This window comes from Rhinopithecus roxellana, chromosome 13, assembly GCF_007565055.1.
Source record: "Rhinopithecus roxellana isolate Shanxi Qingling chromosome 13, ASM756505v1, whole genome shotgun sequence".
Lineage (NCBI taxonomy): Eukaryota > Metazoa > Chordata > Mammalia > Primates > Cercopithecidae > Rhinopithecus > Rhinopithecus roxellana.
Genome location: NC_044561.1, coordinates 60,614,195 through 60,637,845, shown reverse-complemented (window position 1 = coordinate 60,637,845; position 23,651 = coordinate 60,614,195).

Here is a 23,651-nt window from a genome sequence, read left to right as displayed (position 1 = left end):
ATCTCTAACTTCTTTAATAAAAGCAGGATCCAAGAGTAAATTTTCTCCCCTTAGAATGTTTCTGAATCAGAGTATCCTAAAGAAACTATGCTGGCTCTCCCATCAGTTCAATAAGTAAGCTATGCTAAGAAAAGTTTAATTTGATTGTTGTCTAATTAGCACCAGACCGCATTGAATGGTACCATTTCTTACTGTCCCACCAGATTGCTTTGAGTAAGTTCCATGATGCCAAGCCTGTCTCTGTTTTATTCAGCTCCTCATAACCAATGACTGGCACTGTACCCTATATGAGATAGAGGTCAATAAATACTCTGGAAAGGATAAATATTGTTATTAAAGTAGGAGTTGATGTAGTCATAGTACGAACAATTGCTGGTTTTCTAATCCCAACTTAACAAAAACTGGCTATGTGATTCTGAACAAGTCATTTAAATTCTCTGTTCCTCCTTTTACCTAATGAGTAAAAGAGGAGATTGGAATCAAATCCCTCTTCATCTCTGTAATTCTAATGCACATAAGAAAGTGTGATTGAGTTACTCTTATGAACAGTGTAGTTAACATTTCTGTTCTATTTCCCTGTGTGTTCATTCATCTTCTCCATACTTACCTAAAAGCACACCAGGGAAGGGCAGGGAATGCAGAATTAGGAAGCAAATTACAAAGAATTCTCAGGATTCTGCTTGAAGTATCTTTGCTTCTTTGACTAAGTGAGATTTTACAATAGCAAGGCTCATAGGAACAAAGCCTCTGTATGCACAAGTTATGTTCTCTTTGTGCATTGTCTGATTTCATTTAGGAATAATTTCTCGATCCTATTGCCTTCCACAAGGTCTACATCATGTTCATTGCAATTTAGTATAAATTCTATTGTCTCTTTGTAAAAACAATAGCAATTTTTCATTGAAAAGTAGTTTCTCCCCAGTGGAAGGAGATCGGATAATAGCATCTTCTTAGCAAGGTCAGACTTTTGGAGCTTTGCTTCAAATGGATAAACTTATTGTCTCCAAGAATTGAAAATCTAACCCTCTGTCCTTGTGGAGAGATACAGCTCCCAAAGGGTAAATGCCCTAAGCCCTAGGATTGCACTGTGTTCTGAAAGGAGGGAAGGAGGTCCCAAACACCACAGCTTTTAACCCTCTATTCCTTTCTATAAGGTTATATATAAGTTGGATCAAAAGGACTATAACCCAAGGGAAAGGGAAAAGAGGCGAGAAAACACAAAGAAGAGTACCTGGCACTCTCCATATCTACTCATCCAACAGCAAAAAAGGCTGCCAACTCCAAACATACATCTTTATATATGTCCAGGCAGGTAACAGAAAGAGAACTTAGCCTCTTAGTTTCTCAGCGAAGTTTGAAGTACATACATAAATTGGCAATACATTTTGGGACACTTAGTTGTAGCACTTATTAAACAATTATGAAGAACATACCACCACGTTGGGAGGCCAAGGCAGGTGGATCGCTTGAGTTCAGGAGATCAAGATCAGCCTGGGAAACATGGTGAAATGCTGTCTCTACAAAAAATACAAAAATTAGCCACGTGTAGTTGTGCGTGCCTGTAGTCTCAGCTACTTAGGAGGTCGAGGTGCGAGGATCACTTGAACCTGGGAATTTGAAGCTGCAGTGAGCCGTGATTATGCCACTCCAACCTGGGTGACAGAACACGACGTTGTCTCCAAAAAACAAAAGAAAAAGAAAAAGAAATAAAATACCACCATCATCTTGGTCAGTGATTTAGAATGCTACATACCTGAAGTTTCCATGATTTGTTGCTGTGTAATAGATCAATTCAAAGCTTAGCAGCTTAAAGCAGTACTTGTTTTATTATATCTTAAGATCTTGTGTATCAGGAATTCAGGCAGGACTCACCTGGGGGCTTTTACCACTCTGTGCGGCATTGACTGGGGTTGCTCAGGTATTTGGCTGGCAGGTGTGTTGTGCAGAGGGTCCAGTGTGGCTTCCTGCCCATGTCTGGCACCCTGGCAGGGATGACTGGCAGGCTGGGCTCAGCTGGGGCCATGGACCACAGCACCCATGCTGGCCTCTCTGGCATGAGGCCTCAGGTAGTTGCACTTCTTACGTGGCTTAGGGCTCTTAAAGAAAGTTTCCTAAGAACCAGAATAGAACCTGCTAATTTCTTAAAGGCTGGGCTCAACAGGTAGTATAATATTATTTCCGCCATTTCTGCCGTCAAAGCAGTCACTGAACCACACATTTTCAAGGCAGAAGGCCATAGACATCCCACCCCCATCCAATCTCCTGATGGAAAGTCAAATAACTCGTAACCATCCTTAATGTGCCATATCTGCCAAGGTTCCTCCAAGGTCACACGTCTTGGAAGGACCAAATCTGTAATTCAGCAAGTCAACCTCCAAAAAAGTACAAGAGGCCTGCCAGAAGGGAGGGGTGGGAAACATTAAAACCAATGCCAGGATGGAGGGGTGTGAAAGTAAAGAGAAAAAGCCTGCAGTGTGAGCACCATGGAATCCCGAGTCTGTTACACTAATACTGGAGACAGGAATGCCCTGAGTGGAGAGAAGACGTGCAGAGTTAAGCACAGAAGATTAAGATAGATAAGTGTGATACTATGAAATGTCAGTGATTTTGTCCTCTGATCCTCCTGGTGAGGAAACTGGGGTCACAACTGTTAACAGGAGATGAGGGATCTGAAAAACAGAAAGATATAGAAGTAGAGTTACAACCTTTAGAGATTTGTTATCAAATTATCAAAGCTTTCCTGCTCAAGAATTTAATGAAAACAACTTTAATATGTTCTAAAGAAACTTTAATAACTCTTACACTTTTTTCCCCTGATATAAGTGAATATGCATGAGCCATACAGATTCCCCTTCCAAATTGAGGCACTCATTCCCCCAGGCACCGGGAGTGTTGGCGGCTGGTGGTTCTCAGCCCAGAGTTTCTCCCTGGGACTCACTCTGTTCTGAAGGGAGCTACTCCCATAGGCAGCCCTCATCTAACCACTGGTCCTCCTTATGAAATTGCCTGATGTCTTTTTCGGTGACTGCATCGCAGTTTAACTCCTCCCTTTGTACAATCGTACCTCTTCTCCTCTATAAGAGTTGAACCCAAGAGCACTCCCTAATAACATTCTGCACACAAATTCTCATCTCAGACTTTGTTTCCCAAGAACCTCATTCTAAAACATAAGTATAGCAGCAGCTGGGTAGCAACAGCAATGAAAGGTGTCTGTGTCTACTTTGGAAGTCCTGGGAGTGACCAGGTTAGACTGAACTAGCCATGTAAGGGACTTGCTGATTATACTGCCCCATTAGGGAAGCATTGGAATAGCAACCACATAACCAAGGGAAATGGTTCTGAACGCTTCCTTGGAGTGGAGCCTTGTTCTTTATTCTATTCATTTGTTGGCAAACTGGCTCTATAGGGAAAAATGGGGCCCCGACATGTATATATATAATTTCTTTGCCAATTTCTGTGGTGTAGATTTTCCTACTTTGGCTGATTTCAAGCTACCAGCTGTTTAACTGGGCTCATCAATTTCCTAAATATTTAACAATCATCTCTTGGGGATCTCCAGCAGGCTGCTGCATGTAAGCATACTGTCCTTCTCAGACCTGCTTGGACCAGGAGAGCATCAAGCTCACAGGCAGCAGATATGATGATATGGGCTTGTTAGTGGCCTAGGCTTGTGGCGTGAGACTCAGAAAAAGACAATATTGTGATTAAACAAAGCAATACAATTTGAATGCAAGGTATATGGAGAATACAAGCAGCAGCCACCAGGGAGTAAAAGCTAAGAAGGCAGCCAGCAGATGCAGCGATGCCACAGAAACCAGAAAGCAATGGAAACTGTGAGCAAGCAGTTCATCATGGGAGAGAACAAGCAGTGGCAAAAACAGAAATTGAAAGATACTCCAAGTAATGCAGGGATAGGAAGAACAGCTGAGCTGTCTTAGTGGTAGAGCCATACAGCAGACAGCAATCAACTTGCAATATTGACACAGTGACAAGAGCTGCCTCAAGAGCTGCATTTAACTCCAGGCAACCTTGTAGTGCTCTGTTGTCTGAGTGGACTGCTTACTTAGCTAAGATCCCATCTACCTAATTTCCACATACAACCTTACAATCAAGCCCCCGCTATTTGAAGTAACCAGAGAGACTCTCTCTTGCTTGCAAAGACATGATTTTGTTAACCCCAGGTCATCGTCTGAGCTCAGCAGCCACAAGGCAGTAACAAACCCAGAGTGTGTGCAAAGGTTGTTAACAACATCAGAAGCAACCCAGAATAGAAGCAGCAGCATCTCTGCAACAGTCAGGGGAAACCAAAGCCATTTTCTTACAGAGAGTCTAAACATCCACAGGGCAACTTAATTAAATCATCCTTTTACCCTGTTAGTAAAGGAAAAGGTTGTTAAGAACTCGATACCACTGATTCATTCATTCAACAAATATTTATTTATTCATCCATTTATTTTTAAGGAAACCACACACAGGGATAAAATGCCTCCAGCCAAAGAAGGCAAGGGCTAGAAGTGTCTTAACACTAGGGAATGTATCCAAGTCATGTGGCACCAAAGTATGTTAGCAGCAGCAAATTCAAAGAGTCTGCAACAAACTCGATTCTTGCCTCCTAGGAGGAAAGAATTCGGCGGACGGGCATAAAACAGAGGAAAAGATCAAGGCAGGCGTGAAAGTTTATTAAAAAGTTTTGACCAGAAATGGCAGGAAGTAACGTACAATTGGAAGAGGACCAAGTGGGCAACTTGAGAGATCCAAGTGCCTCAACAGATATTTATTAAGTGTCTCATCTGAGAACCCCATACTGTGTGGGTTCTGGGGACGCAATGGCAATCAGAAACCATCAGACACTCCATCATGGAGCCAAAGGTCTTGGGGGAGACAAATATTTGATTTAAAAAATGTGCACAGAAAACATAGAAGTCAACTATGCTAAGTGCTAAGGAGAGACACAGAGTTCCCTGAGACTTCGCACTGGGATTGGGGGGGATTTGGCCTAGTCAGAGAGGTCAGAGAAGACTTCCCTGAGAAGAGATAATAATTGAGATCTGAACAATGGGTTCAAGTGAAGAGAGGAGGAAAGAGTGTTGAGGAAAGCCGGGAACAACATGCGCAAAAGCATACGGTAAGAGAGCATGGAAGCTGACAAACCTTCAGATTCAGAGTTTTGGACCATCAACCTTTGCACCACGTGGGAGTTGACAGAAAAGAAACGCAGACTGTCAGGCACAATTCCAGATTGACGTAATCAGAATCTGCATTTTAACAAGATTCCCTAGCAATCTGCACACATTTTAAAATTTGAGAGACTAAAAGAAGTCCAAAGTGGTTGGAGCTAAGGAAGTGAGGGGTGGGGCATGGTGTGAGTCAAGGCTAAACAGGTGGGTAAAGTCCACCACCCAGAGTTTCATCAGCCATATTGAGGAGTTTGGAGTTATAATTATTTTTTTTTTTTTCTGAGACATGAGTTATGTTGCCCAGGATGGCCTGAAACTCCTGGGCTCAAGCGAATGGGCTCAAGAGATGCTCCTGCCTCAGCCTCACAAGTAGTTGGGACTACAGGCACGTGCCACTGCACCCAACTCAAGTTTGGCTTTATTCTAAAAATATTGGAAAGTCATTGAAGTGTTTTAAGTCTGGCCAGGGAGGGAGGGTGTAGGAGGAAATCTAACCTTATAGTAGTTACTCATTAGACAGAATGAGAATTAAATGTGATTTGCATTTAGAAGGCTATTACAGATGTCCAGGCAGGAGAATATTAGAATCTGGACTCCAGAGATGAAGGTAGAGGTGGAATTGGAAAAAAAAAAAAAAAAAAACACACACACAAAGCAATGGATGTGAGACATATTCAAAAAATAAAGTCAGCAAGACTTGATAATTGTTTGGATTTGGGAATGGGAGGATGTGATAACATACAAAATGCTTTCAGACTTGCACAAATGATTTTCATGGTTTTTCTTGATTTTCACTGTCTTATTTTGGCACCAACAATTAAGCCTGGCAAGTGCTGAATAAATGAATGACTGAACTAAATGGAAAGTTTGAGGTAGAGTTTTAAGGGTAAGATCATGATTTGGGCTCTGGAATTGTTGATGGGGACTATTGTGAATTGAAGTGGGCCTCCCGAAACCATATGTTGAAGTCCTAACCCCTGATACCTGTGAATGTGACCTTATTTCAAAATGTAACAGACAACAGACATAATCAAGTTAAGATGAGGTCACACTGGATTAGGGTGGGCCCTAATTTTTTTCTTTTTATAAATTTAAGAGATATAAGTGCAGTTTTGTTATGTGAATATATTACATAGTGTTGAAGTCTGGGCTTTTAATATAGCCATCACCTGAATAATGTACATAAGTAATTTCTCATGTCACCACCCCTGCCCCCAACAATTGCAAGTCCACACTCCATGTCCATGTGTACATATTATTTAGTTCCCACTTATAAGTGAGAACATGCTGTATTTGACCTTTTGGTTTTTTTTGAGATGGAGTCTCGCTCTGTTGCCCAGGCTGGAGTGCAATAGTGCAGTCTCAGCTCACTGCAACCTCTGCCTCCCGGGTTCAAGCAATTCTCCTCCTTCAGCCTCCTGAGTAGCTGGGATTACAGGTGCCTGCCATTATGCACAGCTAATTTGTGTGTGTGTGTGTGTGTGTGTGTGTGTGTGTGTGTTTTGTATTTTTAGTAGAGATGGGGTTTCACCATATTGTCCAGGCTGGTCTCGAACTCCTGACCTCATGATCCGCCTGCCTCGGCCTCCCAAAGTGCTGGGATTACAGGTTTGAGCCACTGTGCCCAGCCTTTACTTTCTATTTGTGAATTGCTTCACTTAGGATAATGGCCTCCAGTTCCATCCCTGTTGCTGCAAGAGACATTATTTCATTCTTTTTATGACTAAATAGTATTACACTGTGTGTATATACCTTTTCTTTATCTAATTATCCATTGATGGACACTTAGGTGGATTTCATATGTTTGTTACTGTGAATACTGCTATGATAAGTATGAGTGTAGGTATCTTTTGATATAATTATTTATTTACCTTTGGTTATACATCCAGTAGTGGGATTGCTGAATCAAATGGTAGTTCTATTTTTAGTTGTTTGCAAATTCTTCATACTATTTTCCATAATTGTTATACTAATTCATATTGCCACCAGCAGTATATAAGTGTTCCATTTTCTTCACATTTTCACCAACATCTGGGTTTTCTTTTTTTTTTTTTTTTTTTTTACTTTTTGATAATAGTCATTCCGACTGGTGTGAGATGATATCTCATTGTGGTTTTAATTCGCATTTGTGTGATGATTAGTGATATAATGAGCATTCTTTCGTATGTTTGTTAGCCATTTGTATGTCTTCTTTCGAGAAGACATGTCTATTTATGTTTTTTGCCCACTTTTTAATGGGATTACTTGGATTTTTTGTTGCTCTTGAGTCATTTGAATTCCTTGTAAATGTTGGATGCTAGTCTCCTGTTGGATGCATAGTTTGGGAATATTTTCTCCCATTCTGAAGATTGTTCATTCTGTTGATTATTTATTTTGCTGTGCAGCAGCTTTTTAAGTTAGTTAAGTCCCATTTGTCTATTTTTGCTGTTGTTGCTTGTGCTTTTGAGGTCTTAGTAATGAATTCTTTGCCTAGACTAACATCCAGAAGAGTTTTTCCTAGGTTTTCTTCTAATATTTCTAGAGTTTCAAGTCTTACATTTAAATCTGTGATTCATCTTGAGTTGCCTTTTGTTTATGATGAGAGATAGGGGTCCTGTTTCACTCTTCTGCATATGGCTAGCCAGTTTTCCCAGCATCATTTATTGAATAGGGATCCTTTTTCCATTAGCTTGTTTTTGTTGACTTTGTTGAAGATCAACTGGTTATAGGAATGCTGCTTTATTTCTGCCTTCTCTATTCTGTTCCACTGGTCTATGTGTCTATTTTTCTATCAGTACCATGGTGTTTTTGTAGCTTTGTAGTGTAGCTTGAAGTCAGTTAACGTGATGCCTCCAGCTTTGTTCTTTTTGCTTAGGATCACTTTAGCTATTTGGGCTTTTGTTGTTGTTCCATAGAAATGTTAAGATTTTTTCCCCAATTCTGTGAAACTCGATGTTGGCATTTTGATAGAAATTGCATTAAATCTGTAGATTGTTTTGGGCATTATGGTCATTTTAATGATACTAATTCTTCTGATCCATTAAATAAGATGGTTTTCTATTTGTTTGTGTCATCTACAATTTCTTTCATCAATATTTTGTAGTTTTCCTTGTAGAAATATTTCACCTCCTCAATTAAATATATTTCTAGGTATTTTATTTTTTTGTAGCTATTGTAAATGGGATTACCTTCTTAACTGGTTGTCAGCATGATCATAATTGGTATATGGAAATATTAGTGATTTTTGCACATTGATTTTGTATCATGAAACCTTACTGATATGGTTTGGCTGTGTCTCCACCTAAATCTCATCTTGAATTGTAGTTTCCATAATCCCCACGTGTTGTGAGAGGGACTTGGTGAGAGGTAATTGAATCACGGGTGTGGTTACCCCCATGCTGCTGTTGTTGTGATAGTGAGTGAGTTCTCATGAGATCTGATGGTTTTATAAGGGGCTTTTCCCCCTTTTGATTGGCACTTCTCCTTCCTGTCATCATGTGAAGAAGGATGTGTTTGCTTCCCCTAATGCAAAAATTAGCCGGGTATGGTGGCATATACCTGTAATCCCAGCTACTTAGCTGGCTGAGGTATGAAAATTGCTTGAACCCAGGAGGTGGAGGTTGCAGTGAGCCAAGATTGCACCACTGCACTCCAGCCTGGGTGACAGAGTGAGACTCTATCTCGAAGAAAAGAAAAAAAAAATTAAAAGGAATGTGTTAGGAATAATTTCCTCCTCCTTGATTTTTTGGAACAGTTTCTGGAGGATTGATACCAGTTCTTCTTTGTACATTTGGAAGAATTCGCCTGTGAATCCATTCAGTCCTGGGCTTTTTTTTATTGTTGCTGGGAGGTTTTTCATTACTGATCTCGCTACTTATTACTGGTCTGTTCATAATTTCTGTGTCTTCCTGGTTCAGTCTTGGAAGGTTGTATGTTCCAGGAATTTATCTATTTTCTTTAGGTTTTCTAGTTTGTGAACACACAGTTGTTTATACATCTCTGATGATCTTTTGTATTTCTGTGGTCTCAGTGGTAATATATTCTTTTTTTATTTCTGATTGTATTTATTTGGATCTGCCCTCTTCTTCTTTTCTTAGTCTAGCTAGTGGTGTATTAATTTTATCTTTTCAAAGAACAAAACTTTGTGTTTCATTGATCCACTGGGTTTTACTTTTGGTCTCAATTTCATTTAGTTCTGCTCTGATCCTTGTTATTTCTTTTCTGCTGCTAGCTTTGGGTTTGGTTTGTTCTTGAGATGTGACATTAGGTTGTTAATTTGTGATCCTTCTATTTTTTTGTGTAGGCATTCAATGCGATAAACTTCAAAAGGCCCTAAATCTTATGATTGATGTCCTCATAAGGGGAAAGGGAGTTGGAGACACACACAGACACACATAAATGGAGATGGCCCTGTGAAGTTGGAGGCAGAGATTGAAGTGATGTGTCTATAAATCATGAATGCCAAGGATTGCCAGGAACTACCAGAAGCTAAAAGACAGGCAAACTCTTTCTCACATCCTCCAGAATGAACCAATCCTACTAACACCTGGATTTCAGACTTCCAGCCTCTAGAACCATGAAAGAATAAATTTCTGTTGCTTTAAGCCACCCAGTTTTGTGGTATTTTGTTATGGTATCCCTAGGAAGCTCACAGGAGAATGCCATTCCAATATCCAAAAAGCAATGCCAATAATTAGTTTAAAATTTTGATCTGAAACTGAGGAATTCCTCTAATAAAGGCTCTTAGCCAGAACCTGTTATGATTAGGATAAATATCCTTGATTACATCACTCCCAACCATCATCCCCTAGAAAATGTGGGTTTCCACATTTGTTGTCGAGAGTAGTCTATGAGGCCTGGCATGGTGGCTCACACCTATAATCCCAGCACTTTGGGAGGCCGACGCGGGTAGATCACTTCAAATCAGGAGTTCGACACCAGGCTGGCCAACATGGTGAAACACTGTCTCTACTAAAAATACAAAAATTAGCTGGGCATATTGTGCCTGTAGTCCCAGCTATTTGGGTGGATGAGACAGGAAATTGCTTAAACATGGGAAGTGGAAGTTGCAGTGAGCAGAGATCATGCCACTGTACTCCAGCCTGGGTGACAGAGCAAGTCCCTGTCTCAAAAAAAAAAAAAAAAAAAAAAAAAATAGTCTATGAGATCTTAAATGTCTCTTTGGCAATCTGAGAATTGAGAAAAGAAAGACATAAAATTAAGAGATGTTAGAAAGCAAACAAGATATGATAGAGAGCATTGAGAAAGTTGTTCTACCAAAGCATTCCCAATTCTGCTTCAAAGGGCAGAGAAGCTTTTATTATGTTTGAGATTGGTGTGTTATTTGACCACCTGACTATTGTAGCTGCTCAGAAGTCTCTTAGAGCTATTTCCTCTAATTCAGTCATCACTTTTTAAGAAGGTCTGGAAGATAAACATTTAGGTCTTTTCTGGGATGTAAACATCATTATCAATTGACTGTAAGAATCTAAAGGTCATCCTAATGTATCATAGGCCAGTCTACCTCCCAGGTCAACCAAATTGTTGCAATAGGCTCATCATCAGTGTTTTTCTCTACCCAGCACAGCCTCCAGTATAAATGAGCCTTGAACCCAGAAAAGACTAACTGGCTGGAAACTTGGCCTAGCCAGGAATGAAGATGTCCGTGTTCATTTCACTTAGGCTCTTGTGCATGATTCACAGCCCAGTCCTCTCCGGAGCTGGCCAAGAGGAATTACACTAGGCTGGTCCTAAAGAGTTTTGGTCTTGAGTGGGACTATGTATTAATATGATCCATTACAGGGCAAGGAACAACAAAGTTGTTTTACATGCAGATAGTTTCAATTGACCAGTGCATCAGGAGTTCACATCAAGTACAGTTGTCCAAGATGTGAAACTCTATCTTTTTAGACAGAATTCAGGGATGATGCTAAGGGGTGCCAACTTAGTTCACCTAAGGTAAACAAACTCACTGAATGCCTGTATACCTGGTAAATGATTACTACATGAAACTTTATCCAAAGCTCCCTCTTGGGATTCCTGGAACATACACTCTGGCAAACCTAATCTAAGTGTCCTCTCCCCCTCCTCCTGATCCTACCTCACCCACCAGCTGTGCAATTGGAAGTATTTTCACCACTCGAAGACACATCAAACACAAATTCTCAAAGCAATACACAAAGATGAGCTTGTGCCTAGACAACTCTAGATGGTCGGGAAAAATGCTCAAGAGGTCTCTGGCCAGACCTCCCTCACCTGCTGACTTCTCACCTCTCTCCTAGGCTACTCTTAATGCTAAGTGCTAACTAAATTTTTGTGCTAAATGGCTCCCCTCTCCAGGCCTAGACATGAACCGAAACCTTCTTTTTGCCTCTTCCCCTGGCAAAGGCAAAGAAAGATGAATATTTATATAAGGGCAACTATCAACAACAAAAAAGTGAATAAAAGAAAGTACAAAAGCATGAGTAAATGTTCAGTTAACATATCCTGCCTGACATGATTTGGCTACATGGGATATGTAGCTCTCACAATTTCCATGTGTCATCGGAAGAACCCTGTGGATGTGATTGAATTATAGTGATAGTGAATGAGTCTCACAAGATCTGATGGTTTTAAAAATGGGAGTTTCTCTGCACAAGCTCTTTGCCTGCCGCCATCCATGTAAGATGTGACTTGCGGCCAGGCATGGTGGCTCATGCCTATAATCCCAGCACTTTGGGAGGCTGAGGCAGGCAGATCATGAGGTCAAGAGATCGAGACCATCCTGGCCAACATGGTGAAACCCCATCGCTACTAAAAATTCAAAAATTAGCTGGGCGTGGTGGTGTGTGCCTGTACTCCCAGCTACTTGGGAGGCTGAGGCAGGAGAATTGCTTGAACCCCGGAGGCAGAGGTTGAAGTGAGCCAAGATCACACTACTGCGCTCCAACCTGGTAATAGAGTGAGACTCTGTCTCAAAAAAAAAAGGTTTGACTTGCTCCTCCTTGCCCTCCACCATGATTGCGATGCCTCCCCAGCCATGTGGAACTGTAAGTCCATTAAACCCTTTTTCCTGTATAAATTACCCAGTCTCAGGTATGTCTTTATTAGTCCCATGAAAACGGACTAATACAGTAAATTGGTACCACAGTGGGGTGTGGCTGAAAAGATACCTGAAAATGTGGAAGCGACTTTGGAACCAGATAACAGGCAGAAGTTGGAAAAGTTTGGAGGGCTCAGAAGAAGACAGGAAAATGTGGGAAAGTTTGGAACTTTCTAGAGACTTGTTGAATGGCTTTGCCCAAAATGCTGGTAGCGATATTGACAATAAAGTCCAGGCTGAGGAGGTCTCAGATGGATATGAAGACCTTGCTGGGAACCAGAGCAAAGGTGACTCTTGTTATGTTTTACCAAAGAGACTGGCAGTATGTTGCCCCTGCCCTAGAGACTTATGGAACTTTGAACTTGAGAGAGGTGATTTCAGGTATCTTGTGGAAGAAATTTCTAAGCAGAAAAGTATTCAAGAGGTGACTTGGGTGCTGTTAAAGGCAATCAGTTTTATAAGGGAAGCAGAGCATAAAAGTTCAAAAAAATTGTAGGCTGACAATGCAATAGGAAAGAAAATCCCATTTTCTGAGGAGAAATTCAAGCAGAAATTTGCATAAGTAATGAGGAGCCAAATGTTAACCCCAAGACAATGTGGAAAATTTTTCCAGGGCATGCCAGAGGTCTTCACGTCAAACCCCTGCATCACAGGCCTAGAGGCCTAGGAGGAAAAAGTGGTTTCATGACCAGGCCCAGGGTCCCCATGCTGTGTGCAGCCTAGGGACTTGGTGCCCTGTGTCCCAGTTGTTCCAGCCATTGTTGAAAGGGGCCAACATAGAGCTCAGGCCGTGGCTTCAGTGGGTGCAATCTTCAAGCCTTGGCAGCTTCTATGTTGTGTTGAGCCTGGAAGTGCACATAAGTCAACAATTGAGTTTTGGGAACCTTTGCCTAGATTTCAGATGATGTATGGAAATGCCTGGATGTCCAGTCAGAAGTTTGCTGCAGGGGCTGCGCTTTCTTGGAGAATCTCTGCCAGGGCAGTGCAGAAAGGAAATGTGGGGTCAGAGCCTCCACACACAGTCTCTACTGGGGCACCACCTAGTGGAGCTGTGAGAAGTGGGCTGCCTTCCTTCAGACCTCAGAATGGTAGATCCACTGACAGCTTGCACCGTGCACCTGGAAAAACCACAGACACTGAATGCCAGTCTATGAAAGCAGCCAGGAGGGAGGCTGTACCCTGCAAAGCCACAGGGTCAGAGCTGCCCAAGGTCAGGGGAACCCACCTCTTGCATCAGTGTGACCTGGATGTAAAACACGGAGTCAAAGGAGATCATTTTGGAGCTTTAAGGTTTGACTGCCCCTCTGAATTTCAGACTTGCATGAAGTCTTTAGCCCCTTCATTTTGGCCAATTTCTCCCATTTGGAATGGGTATATTTATCCAAGGCTTGTACCCCCATTGTATCTAGGAAGTAACTAATTTGCTTTTGATTTTCAGGTTCATGGACAGAACTGACTTGCTTTGTCTCAGATAAGACATTGGACTGTGGGCTTTTGAGTTAATGCTGAAATGAGTTAAGACTGGGGAACTGTTGGGAAGGCATGAGATTTGAGAGGGGCCAGGGGCAGAGTGATAGAGTTTGGCTCTGTCCCCACCCAAATCTCTTCTTGAATTGTGACCCCCACATTTGCCACATGTTGTGGGATGAGCCCAGTGATAGGTGAATGAATTATGGGGGCCAGGCTTTCCTGCACTGTTGTGATCATGAATGAATCTCACAAGATCTGATGGTTTTAAAAATGGGAGTTTCCCTGCACAAGCTCTCTCTTTGCCTGCTGCCATCCATGTAAGATGGACTTGCTCCTCCTTGTCTTCCACCATGACTGTGAGACCTCCCCAGCCATGTGGAACTGTTAAATACACTAAACCATTTTTTCTGTATAAATTACCCAGTCTCGGGTATATCTTTATCAGCAGCATGAAAACAGACTAATACACTGCCCAAGTGGACCATGGATTGGTGAGCTGACTGATGCTAATACCTAGGAAGCAGTTGTCCCTCATTTGGCTAGCATACAGTGTGGCTGGTGCCCTGACCTCCTCTTTCTTTAGCTGGGGAGACTGAGATCAGTCTCTTGATCCCCCAGGACTTGCCACTGAATGCATGCTAACCATGACTAGGCTCATGCAAGCTCACTAAAGTAAGGTTGTCATGTGGATCGGAGTGAACAAAGGAGAGGAGTAAGTAACTGAAGACTTTGATCTCTGCTCTGATAAGAAGTGTTGTGTCACCAAGCCAATTAAGGGAGGAGTGAGAATTTGAAGAGTTGGAAGCAAACCCTGGAAACTGGCTGCACATACACCTTCCTTCTTGTTCTCTTGCTAGGTGCCTGGGGCTGTGCAGCCTGTCTCCTTCCTGGTCTATTTAGTTCTGGAGTGGGAGGAGAAAAGGAGAGAGAGCTTCAACAGGCTCACACTTGCTCAGTAGGAAGTGAAAGCATGGGTCCCAGGCCTTGAGATAATCTAGGCTTTTTATTTGGAGAAATCCAAGTGACCAGAGATTCTTTAGCCAGGAGTGATGGTCATTATTCAAAAAAGGTACTTGCACACACATGTTTATAGCAGCACAATTCACAATTGCAAAATTGTGGAACCAACCCAAATGCCCATCAATCAATGAGTGGATAAAGAAACTGTGGTGTATATATACAGTGGAATACTCCTGAGCCATAAAAAGGAATGAATTAACAGCATTTGCAGTGGCCTGGATGAGATTGGAGACTTATTCTAAGTGAAGTAACTCAGGAATGGAAAACCAAATATCATGTGTTCTCACTGATATGTGGGAGCTAAGCTATGAGGACACAAAGGCATAAGAATGATATGGTGGACTTTGGGGACAAAGTGGGAGGGGGATGAGGGATAAAAGACTATAAATATGGTGCAGTGTATACTGCTCAGGTGATGAGTGCACCAAAATCTCACAAATCACCACTAAAGAACTTACTCATGCAACCAAATACCACCTGTACCCTAATAACTTATGGGAAAAAAAGAAGATGTTGCCATTTGCAACAATGTGGAGAATATCATGCTAAGTGAAATAAGCCATGAGGATGAGGGTTTAGAGGGTGAGGATGAGGGTTTAGAGGAGGGTGAGGATGGAAAAACTACCTGTTGGGTACTATGCTTCCTGGGTAATAAAATAATCTGTACTCCAAACCCCCATGACACACAGTTTACCCATGGAACAAACCTGCACATGTACCCTCTAAGCCTAAAGTCAAAGTTGGAAAAGAAAAAAAATAAGCCAGACACAGAAAGATAAGTATTACATGATCTCATTTATTTTGTGAAATCTTAAAAAACAAAAAAGGCAAATACATACGATAGAGAATAAAACAATGTTTACTAGAGATAGAAAGTGGAGGTTGGAAGTTGAGAAAGGAGAAAACAGGGAGATGTAGGTCAAAGGATACAAAGTGGCAGATATAGAGGATAAACGAACCTAGAGATCTAATACAAAATATGAGGACAATAGTTAACAATACTGTATTGTAGTCACCATTTTTGCTAAATGAATAGATTTTAGCTGTTTTTGCTCAAGAAAAACAAAACACATTTTAAAAAGCAGGTTACTAAGTGAGATAATGAATATGTTGATTTGCTTTACCATATTAACCATTTTGCCATCTGTATGTATCTTATAACATCATGTTGTCTACCTTTAATATATACAATACAAATTATTTTTAAAAATCAACAAACTTCTGTCTGGTTGCAGCCTCTCAGCTCAATTGATCTATTTGAGGAGGGGATGTGAATCTGCAGGGAACTGAGAGTATAAAGATAACAAGAGTGTAGTAAAGACAAATAATGTTAGCTCCTCCCTATCTATTTTCTGTACACAGTGTCCATGAAGATTTAAGAACAGTAGCAGCAAGAAGGAAGAAAACGGATGAAACAGAAAGAGCGGGGGGCGGGGGGGGGGGAGAAAGAAGGAAGAGGAGGAGGAGAAGGGAGAAGGAAGGAAGATAAAAGTGGAGGGTGGTGGAAGAGGGTGAGGTGAGTGATGAGAAAAGCGATGAGGTTTTGAGAGTGAATGTTGAACCCCTGCCTGGCTTTCCCAGCCCCAGGATCTCCTGCTCTCTGCATCTGAAGTCTCTGATGATTTTCTCCCACTGCAAGCTCTTGCTTAACCCCATTTCATAGTCAGAGAAAGGAGGTTACTTAATCATAGCCTCCCTGCTGATACATCTCAGAATTAACTCAGACTGCTACAACAGGTGACACAGTAAGTCCACAGTTGCTGACTGTTTAAGATTCTTTAGCGACTAAACCATTCCTGGACCCTGTATGATTTGTTTTTGTACCAAACATTTGGATCCAGTTGCCAGCTTTTTCCTGACTGTCAATCATTTCTGACTGGCTATTTTCCTAATACTCCAGCTCCTTCTTCTAAACCTGCCATCTCCAACTCCCACCCAAGGACTAGAATCTCCATCCTTCCTCCATCCAGTTCTCATCCTGTTCCTGTCATCTCTCCTGTGTTGGGTCTCAAAAACACAAATGAAATCCTCAACAAAATACTAATAAACCAACTTCAACAGCACAGCACATTGAAAGAATCACATACCACGGCCAAGTGGGATTTATTTCTAGGATACAAGGATAGTTCAACATATTAAAATCAATCAATGTGACCACTACAGTATCAGAATAAGTGAAAAAAAAATCACTCATGCAGAAAAAAAACTTCACAAAATCCAAAACTATGATAAAAACACTTAATAAACTAGGACTGTAAGAAAATCACCTAAACTTTATAAAAGCCATATATAAAAAGCTGCCAGCTAACATCATACTCAATGGTGAAAAGCTGAAAGATTTTTTGATAAGATCTGGAGCACGGTAAGGATAACCACTATCACTTCTATTCAACATAGTCCTACAAGTCCTAGCCAGAATAATTAAGGAAGAAAAAGAAATAAAAGGCATTCAAATTGGAAAGGAAGAATAGAATGATCTCTTTGTGAAGATGATATGATTCTATATGTAGAAAACACTAAAGACTAAAAATAACTGTTAGAAATAATAAACGAATTTGGAAAAGTTGCAGAACACAAAATTAACACACAAAAAATCAGCTATATTCTATATAATAACAATAAACAAGATGAGAAGGAAATTTAGAAAATCATCCTATTTACAATAGCAACATCACTTCTTGGCCTTTTGGCTAAGACTGAGTATACAATAACATTAAAAATAAATAAATAAAACAAAGTACTAAGGAATAAACTTAACCAAGAAGGCAAAACACTTGTACACTGAAAACTACAAAATATTTCTGAAAATAATTAAAAGGACACAAACAAAAAAGTATCTTCTGTTCACGGACTGGAAGACAATATTGTCAAAATGTCTATACTACCTAAAGCTATCTACGAATTCAATGCAGTTCCTATCAAAATCCCAATGGTATTTTTTTAAGAAATAGAACAAAAAATCTAAAATCTATATGGAATCCCAAAGAACTCTGAGTAGCCAAAACAATCCTGAAACAAACAAAAACAAAGCTAAAAGCCTCACACTTTATAATTTCAAAATATATTACAAAGTCACATTAATCAAAACAGTATAATTCTGGCATAAAGACAAGCATATATATTAATGGAACAGAATAGAGAGCTCAGAAATAAACCCTCACGTGTGTGGTCGAATGATCTTCGACAAGGGCACCAAGACTACATAATGGGGGAAGTGTAGCCTCTTCAACAAATGGTGTTGGGAAACCCAGATATCCAATTGCAAAAGAAAAACGTTGGATACCCTGTACCATATATAAAAATCAACTCAAAGTGGATTAACCACCTAACCATAAGATCTGAAACTGTAAAACTACTAACTACAAGAAAACATAAGGCAGAAGCTTTGTGATAATGTATTTGGCAATGATTTCTTGGCTATGACCTGATAACCCCAAGTGATAAAAGGAAAAATAGACAAATGGGACTATATCAAATCTAAAAACTCCTAAGCAGCAAAGGAAACAGCCAGCAAAGTAAAAAGGCATCCTAAAGAATGGGAGAAAATATTTGTAAATGATATATCTGATAAGGGGTTAGTATCTAGAATATACAAAGAACTCCTACAACTCAACATCAGAAAAACACAAAAACCTGATTTAAAAGTGAGCAAAGGACTTGAACAGACATTTCTCTAAAGAAGATATACAAAGGACCAACAAGCAAATGAAAAGATGCTCAATGTCACTAATCATTAGACAAACGCAAATCAAAACCACAATGAGATATCACCTCCTATTACAATGGCCATTATCCAAAAAATAGAAAATAACAAATGCTGGTGAGAATGTGGAGAAATTGGAAACCCTGTGCACTGATGGTGGGAATGGAAAATGGTGCAGCTGCTATGGAAAACAGTATGGAGATTTCTCAAAACATTAAAAGTAGAATTATTATGTGATTCAGCAATCCCACGCCTGGGTATTTACCCAAAACAATCAAAAACAGGATCTGGAAGAGAATATGCACACTCATTTTAATTGCAATAATATTCACGATAGCCAAGAGGTGGGAGCAAACAAACTAAATGTCCACTGACAGTTAAATAGATAAAGAAAATGTGGTATATACATACAATGGAATATTATTCAGTTTTTAAAAAGAAGGAAATCCTGTCATACACTAGAAGTGCATGAACCTTGAGGACATTATGCTAAGTGAAATAAGCCAGTCACAAAAAAAGACAAATACTGCATGATTCCATGTATATAAGGTATCTAAAGTAGTCAGACTCATAGAAACAGAAAGTTAATGTGGTCAGTAGAGGCTGGAGGGAGGGGGAAATAAGTAGTCATTGCTCAATGGGGTATAGAGTGTCAGTTTTGCAAGATGAAAAGGTTCTAGAGAACTGCTGTACAACAATATGTATATAGTTAACACTACTGTACTGTATACTTAAAAATAGTTAAGATGATATGGGAAAGAGTTCAAATGTCCATCAAGAAATGAACAGATAAACAAATATGGGATATATTATTCAGCCATAAAAAGAAATGCAGTTCTGATATATGCTGCAATGAAGGTAAACCTTGAAACTATTCGAAGTGAAGGAAACCAGACATAATAGGTCATATATTATGTGATTCCATTTATAGAAAATACCAGAATAGGTAAGTCCATAAAGACAGAACACGTATTAGTGGCTTCTGGATGCTGAAGGGAAGGGGAGAATAAGGAGTAACTTATTATTTAAAGTAATTATTAAAGTTACTCCGTATTCTTCCCTTAACAGATATGAGTTTTTCTTTGGGGACAAGAAGAATGTGTGGGGTGGGGTTTTTTGGTTTTTGTTTTTAGAGATGGGGTCTCACTCTGTCACCTGGGCTGGAATGCAGTGGTGCAATCATAGCTCACTGCAGCCTCTAAATCCTGGGCTCAAGTGATCCTGCTGCCTCATCCTCCTGAGTAGCTAGAACTACAGGCATGTGCTACCACAGCCAATTAATGATGAAAATATTTTAGCATTGAATAGGTGTGGCAGTTGCACAGCAATTGTGAATGTACTGTAAACTAAAAAGTATCCGAAACAGTCTCAGTCAATTTAGAAGTTTATTTTGCCGAGCTTAACAACATCTCCATGACATGCCTCAGGACAAGATTAAGGACATACCCGTGACATGCCTGTCCTAAGGACAGCCTCAGGAGATCCTGATGACATGTGCCCAAGGTGGTTGGGCTACAACTTGGTTTTATACATTTTGGAGAAATATAAGACATCAATCAATACATGTAAGATGTACAACGACTGTTTGAAAAGGCAGTACAACTGGAAGTGGCAGTTGCCAGTGGGGAGGAATTCCAGGTCACAGCCAGATTCAAAGATTTCTGATTGGCAATTGCTTATTATCTAAAGATGTGGAATCAATCGAAAGGAATTTCTGGATTATGATAAGGGGTTGTGGAGACCAAGGTTTTATCATGCAGGTGAAGCCTTCAAGTAGCAGGCTCCAGGGAGAATAGATTGTAACTGTTTCTTATCCAACTTGAAGAGACTGTTCTACAGAAAATCAAATACTGCAACATCTCACTTATAAGTGGGAGCTGAATGATGAGAACGCATGGACACATGAGGGAAACAACACACACTGGGGCCTGTTGGAAGGTTGGGGGAAGGGGAGCTGGGAGGGAGAGCATCAGGAAGAAAAGATAAAGGATACTGGGCTTAACCCATTTATGCCTGAGGTTGAAATTTTTTCAATTTTTGCAATCAATCAAACCTTGGCAATGACCTTGAGTGGTAGGATATAAATAACTCCCACATGCTTAGTGTTCCAATAATGGAACACTAGGCAAATACGTAGGTGATAGGATGATCTCTGCAGCTAATCACCATGGCACACATTTAACTATGTAACAAATTTGCACATCTTGCACATGTCTAGAACTTAAAAGTTAAACATAAAAAAAAGAGTCTTTGCTTGCCAATGGTCTATCAATTTTATTTATTTTTTCAAAGAACCAGCTTTTTTTGTTTCATTTATCTTTTGTATTGTTTGTTTCTTTCAATTTCATTTAGCTCTGTTCTGATCTTGGTTATTTCCTTTCTTCTGCTAGGTTTGGGTTTGGTTTGTTCTTGTTTCTTTAGTTCCTTGCGGTGTGACCTTAGATTGTCTGTTTGTGTTCTTTCAGACTTCTTGATGGAGGCATTTATGGTTATGAAGTTTCCTCTTAGCACAGCCTTTGCTGTATCCTAGGGGTTTTGATAGTTGGTGTCACTATTGCTGTTCAGCTTGAAGAATTTTCTAATGTCCATCTAGATTTCATTTTTGACCCAGTGATCATTCAGGAACAGGTTATTTAATTTCTATGTATTTGCATGGTTTTGAAGGTGGTTCCTTTTGGAGTTGATTGCCAGTTTTATTCCACTATGGTTTGAGGGAGTGTTTGATATAATTTCAATTTTCTTAAATTTATTGAAGCTCATTTTATGGCCTGTAATATGGTCTATCTTAGAGAAAGCTCCATGTGCTGTTGAATAAAATGTATATTCTGTGGTTGTTGGGTAGAATGTTCTGTATATATCTGTCAAATCCATTTGTTCCAGGATATAGTTTAAATTGATTGTTTCTTTGTTGAATTTGTCTTGATGACCTGTCTAGTGCTGTCAGTGGAGTACTGAAGTCCCCAACTACTATCGTGTTGCTGTATCATTTCTTAGGTCTATTAGTAACTGTTTTATAAATTAGGGACCTTCAGTATTAGGTGCACATATATTTAGGATTGTAATATTTTCCTGTTGGACAAGACATTTTATCACTCATATAATGTCCCTCTTTGTCTTTTTTAATTGCTGTTGCTTTAAAGTTTGCTCTGTCTGATATAGGAATAGCTACTCTTGCTCACTTTTGGTGTCCATTTGCATGGAATGTCTTTTTCCATCCCTTTAAGTGTATGTGAGTCCTTACATGTTAGGTGAGTCTCTTGAAGGCAGCAGATGGTTGATGAGTTCTTATCCATTCTACAGTTCTGTATCTTTTAAGTGGAGCTTTTAGGCCATTTACATTCAACATTAGTATTGAGATGGGAGGTACCATTTCATTCATCATACTATTTGTTGCCTGTATACCTTGGATTTTTTGTTTTGTGTTTTCTTGTGGGTTTTTTTCTTTTGTATTTTTGTTTTGTAGGTCCTGTGAGATTTATGCTTTAAAGGGGTTCTGTTTTCATGTGTTTCCAGGATTTCTTTCAAGATTTAGAGCTCCTTTTAGTGGTTCTTGTAGTGCTGGCTTGGTGATGGCAAATTCTTTCAGCATTGGTTTGTCTAGAAAAGACCATTTTTCCTTTGTTTATGAAGCTTAGTTTCACTGGATACAAAATTCTTGGCTGATAATTGTTTTGTTTGAGGAGCCTGAAGATAGGTCCCCATTGTCTTCTAGCTTGTAGGGTTTCTGCGGAGAAATCTGCTGCTAATCTGATAGGTTTTCCTTTATAGGTTTCCTGGTGCTTTTGACTCACAGTTCTTAAGATTATTTCCTTCATCTTAACTTTAGGTAATCTGATGACAATGTGCCTAGGTGATGATCTTTGTGCAATGAATTTCCCAGATGTTCTTTGTGCTTCTTGTGTTTGGATGCCAAGGTCTCTAGCAAGGCTAGGGAGGTTTTCCTCAATTATTCTGCCAAATATGTTTTCTAAACTTTTAGATTTCTCTTCTTCAGGAATGCCAATTATTCTTAGGTTTGGTAGTTTAACATAAATGCAGACTTCATGGAGACTTTGTTCAATTTTTCTTATACTTCTTTCTTTGTCTTTATTGGACTTGATTAATTCAAAGACCTTGTCTTTGAGCTTTGAAGTTCTTTATTCTGCTTTTCAAATCTATTGCAGAGATTTTCCAGAACATTTAGTGTGTCTTTAAGTGTGCCCATTGTTTCCTGAAATTGTGGTTTTTTTTAATTTATGCTCTCTATTGCATTGAATATTTCTCCCATAACTTCTTGTATTTTTTTTTTTTAATTTCCTTATATTGGGCTTCACCTTTCTCTGTTGCCTCCCTGATTAGCTTAATAACTAACCTCCTGAATTCTTTTTCAGGTAAATCAGGGATTTCTTCTTGGTTGGAATCCATTGCTGGTGGGCTAGTGTGATTTTTTCTGGGTGTTGAAGAACTCTGTTTTATCATATTGCCAGAGTTGGTTTCTGGTTTCTTTTCATTTGGGTAGGCTCTGTCAGAGAGAAGGTCTAAGGCCAAAGGCTGTTGTTCAAATTCTTTTGTCTCATGGGGTGTTCCCTTGATGTAGTATTCTCCCTGTTTTCCTGGGATGTGGCTTCCTGAGAGCCAAGCTGTAGGGATTGTTATCTCTCTCCTGGATCTAGCCACCCAGCAAGTCTACCAGGCTCTGGACTGGTGCTGGAGGTTGTCTGCACAGAATCCTCTGATGTGAACTGTCTGTGAGTCTCTTTACATTGATACCAGCATCTGCTCTGGTGGAGGTGGCAGAGGGGGTAAAATGGGCTCTGTGAGGGTCTTTGGTTCTTAATGCCCTAGTTTTGGGCTGGTTGACCTCCTGCTGGAAGGTAGTGCTTTCAAGAAAGCATCAGCAGTAGTAGCATGGGGAGGAACAGGTGGTGGGGGCCACCACCAGCCCCTTGAACTCCCAAGGGTATATGCCCTTTGTCTTCAGTTACCAGGGCAGGTAGGGAAGGACTATCAGGTGGGGGCAGAGCTAGGAACATCTGACCTCAGACTCTCTTTGGGTGGGTCTTGCTGCAGCTGCTGTGGGGGATGAGGTTGAGATTCCCAGATCAACAGAGTTATGTTCCTAGGAGGATAATGGCTGCCTCTATTGGGTCATGCAACTTGTCAGGGAAGTGGGGAAAAGCCAGCAGTCATAGGCCTCACCCAGCTCCCAGACTGGCCCCAAAGGGCCAGTCTCACTCCCCTG